Raw genomic sequence first — 3,817 nt, 5'->3', positions numbered from 1 at the left:
CATAATGTTGCGAATATTCAAATGACAACCCAACAAACCTTTTGGTTTTGCATCGCTGTCCCATAAAATCCGTGCATGATTTACAGTTTTAAAGAGATTGATCTGATGCTATTTCACAATCGCAGGATGTAGACTGCGCTTGAGTCCAACCCCTAAGCTCCCCTGCTGCAAAACCTTCGCTTGGTGTTGTATACCTTCAACAAGTCCAAGTGTTCAGTTGCCGGCCCAGGGTTTAAATTTCTCCCAGGAGTCCATGTGGCACAGGAATGCTCGAACCAGCTTTTGTCGGCCCGGGGTTTAGATGTACGTCTCCAGATAGTAACCGTAACAGCAAACATACCCTTCACTGAAAATATACTATTTGTTATCTACTCAAAATATATGTAGAAAGTTACCATATGTTGATGTAACGGTTTGTCTGCTGGTCACATGAACAGTCTTTGAAGAGAGAGCTGATGACACTAACAGGAGCCTGACCTTTGCACTCATAACGTTCTGGTTCATTTAAAAAGTTTGTTTGAACAACAACTTGTCAGGGCATATGGCAGATACAGATATGAGAAAAGACTTTCCAAATGCAACCCATGTCAACATGATACGCATTCTTTGGATACCCGCTGATTTCCGGAGTTGTGAACTACACTTGAATGAAACAACACACATGAGGTATTCATAAGGTGCGACTTCTGGGGGACAGTGGGCCTTCTGAGAATATTTAATTGCACTTAAAGGCAAATATTAAGCTAAATTAAAAAGCGCACACATCTCCCAACCACATCAGACTCATGATGTCATGTGCTAGAAAATACCTGCACTGTTAAAACCTAGTATACAATATGTTACATTTAAACTGACATTTTTAGGTGGAGCATGTCTTGTGTATATGACTGTGTATATGTATATGATGTATATGATTTTACTTTTCTTATTTCTACAACGAATTAATGCCACTTTTGTCAGACAGATTTGAACTACAACAGATAACACGTCGCTTTTCTTTCAGAATTATTAATTTCAAATTATTTTCCATGGGGTGTTTAACATTCACTGAGTAGGCCTACATGTCTTAATTCCAGTTTCACTGTTAAAACCAGTATGGGTTACAAATGTTTTATGTTAATATGTTTTTAACGGTGATCTCCAGGTATCCATACAAAGCTCCTTACTAAAAAAGAAAGGAACATGTGAGTACGCTTCAACATGTATTATACAATATTTTTGCATGAGTGCCATTGTTTCATGTCTTTCGTGTTTATTACCATTTCCTTAGGTTATTATTTTTGACTCAAATAAATAGATATAGAATAAACATTATCGTCCATGATTTTCCCAATACAGACCCCAAAGATAATATCCAAACATAATCTTCATCTGAATTATGCGAGTACAAAATGCACATGTAAATTCAACAGGCCTATAAGAAAAGTGCAATAATGCATAGAGAATAAAGAAAATCTCTCTTGATCTATTGTGACTGGCATTTTACAGATGATCAGGATTACGGATGACACTGTTCACATTTTGTTTGTCGGACTATATATGTCTTAAGGTGAGTACTTCTCTTTGAGAGCCGTCAGCATTCGGTGTTTATAGAAATAAATGAAAATTAAGAACATTTTTACTTGAGAGTGTTTGACTAAATTGTTATTGATTTTAGGACAATTAACCATCTCCATATATATACGATGAACCGTCAACATGAAAAGTAAGTCTGGCTGTTTTACACTTACAACTATTACAACTGAAACACACTGTATCTAACCATTGCGCTGAAAGCTACACAGTAAAATCCTAAGTGTTAAATTAACACTGCTCGGAGCATATACTGTATGGTCTAAAAGAGTGTTAAAGTAACACTGCAGCAGTGTTAAAGTTAATGAGATAGTTATGTGATTAATTAAGTGCTGATTGATCATTAGTAATGAACACCTGATGTTAACAAGCAGAATCACTGAAGAAAAGAAAAACACAAGAACTACAACTGACTTCAGCCACAGCCTTAGATGAAATCAGCTGAAATAAAAGACATTAAACCTCTCAAGATCTCAGCAGAAGATAATTAAACAACTCCACAAACAGTATCACCAACTTCATTCATTACTAAGCAGTTTGACTTTATTTCTGGAGTATCTAAAACAGAAGTTCTTTATTGAGAATTAAGGTTTAGTTTTTTTTTTTCAACTTACTGTTTTGGTGAATAGTGTTTGCTTTAGTTGCCTCTTGACCCTTGACTTGTTAAATATAAGTTTCTCTTTGGCTGTTACAATTGTGTTTATAAAGCACATATGTGATGGCAAGGAACTTATGATAAAATCGTTTCATGCGTCTGAGTCTCTGATTGCATTTTATCAAAATATGTAGTGGTTTTATGATTTCTGTATTATTGCAGTTCTATGATATGAGACAATATGATAAAAATTGATAAAGCACTTTTAGAAATATGGCTCACAAAGAGGTTTCAATTCTGTCACTCATAGACATGATGAATCAGCATGTGAATCTCAGCAATGGTGACAAAATATTCTGATAATTTTTATATGATTTTTGAACGTCACAAAACAAGGCAGTAAAAAGTCACAAAAAATAACAGCAAACAGTAAGAATAAAAGAAAATCTTATTTAAATAGTTTTTAAAGTTCTTCATATTATTTCAATAAAATGCAGTTATGATCCATAAAAAAAAACTAAATTACACATCATTACTGATGATGTCAGTGAATCAGGCCATGCATGATATCTAAAACGGCCAATATTACTTGATCACATTCTCTCTTGTTTTGTCTTGCCATAACAAACTTGTTTCATAAACACAGTTACAGCAACCAGAGAAAAACTAATGTTAGAAAGTCAAGGGTCAAGAGCCCAACTAAAGCAAACACTTATCTGCACAATGGTGACTTCAACATCTAAACCTCTGCTAATTCTTAATAAGATTTTTTTTTGATGCATGACAAAAAAAGTTAAACTGGTTAGTAATTTGTGAAGCTGGTGATGTTGTTTGTGGAGTTGTTTAATTATCTTCTGCTGTGATCTTGAGAGATTTAATGTCTTCTTTTATTTCAGTTGATTTAATCTAAGTCTGTGGCTGAAGTCAGTTGTAATTCTTGTGTTTCTCTTTTCTTCAGTGATTCTGCTTGTTAACAGCAGCTGTTCATTACTAATGATCAATCAGCACTTAATTAATCACATGATTATCTCATTAACTTTAACACTGCTGCAGTGTTACTTTAACACTCTTTTAGAGTGGGACCATATATGCTCCGAGCAGTGTTAATTTAACACTCAGGATTTTACTGTGTATGCATTCAGTAAAGTTTGAGGATGTTCCACGCTCTTGAAAAGCTATAGATACATTTCAATCATAATCTTTAAACAGGATTTATGCGTGCACAAAACCCTTATGTAACTCAAGGGACCAAATCACTAAGAAAATAGAGTACAGCTTACAAGAAAAGTACAGTTTCTAATGAATACAGAAATATTTTTGTAAATATTGTTTTAAATTACCTTTTCTTTTCTCCACTAGATTTAGTCATTTTGTTAAGATAGCAGATGACACCATTCACATTTCTTTGTTTGGTTGCATTTGTTTTAGCTGAAGACTCCTCTCTGGATGCGGTCAGCAAAACACTGTAAGTTCACACTAATCCTCAAGTGTGTGTTCATTGGAATTCATGAAAACATGATCAAATACAGCACAAGGAAATCAAATGGAAGTTGTTCTTGAGAGAGTGTTTAAACTAAAACTGTTATCTACTTTTAGGACATACTTCTAGAGTCCTTATCAGGTCAAGAAAATATGATCATATTACCCCAA

The 3,817-nt window shown here is 34.2% G+C and overlaps 1 long non-coding RNA gene across 1 annotated transcript; it reads left to right on the top strand.

Moving 5' to 3' along the window:
• The first annotated feature begins 1,060 nt into the window (after window positions 1–1,060).
• On the top strand, window positions 1,061–1,672 carry LOC107694711 (uncharacterized). Its single transcript, XR_001634911.1, has 3 exons — window positions 1,061–1,184; window positions 1,489–1,549; window positions 1,658–1,672. It is a non-coding gene; the product is annotated as an uncharacterized LOC107694711 (long non-coding RNA).
• Window positions 1,673–3,817: the final 2,145 nt, after the last annotated feature.

This window comes from Sinocyclocheilus anshuiensis, unplaced genomic scaffold (assembly GCF_001515605.1).
Source record: "Sinocyclocheilus anshuiensis isolate Anshui unplaced genomic scaffold, SAMN03320099.WGS_v1.1 scaffold8875, whole genome shotgun sequence".
Lineage (NCBI taxonomy): Eukaryota > Metazoa > Chordata > Actinopteri > Cypriniformes > Cyprinidae > Sinocyclocheilus > Sinocyclocheilus anshuiensis.
Note: the sequence above shows the minus strand (reverse complement) of the source record. Positions and strands in the feature narration are given on the sequence as shown.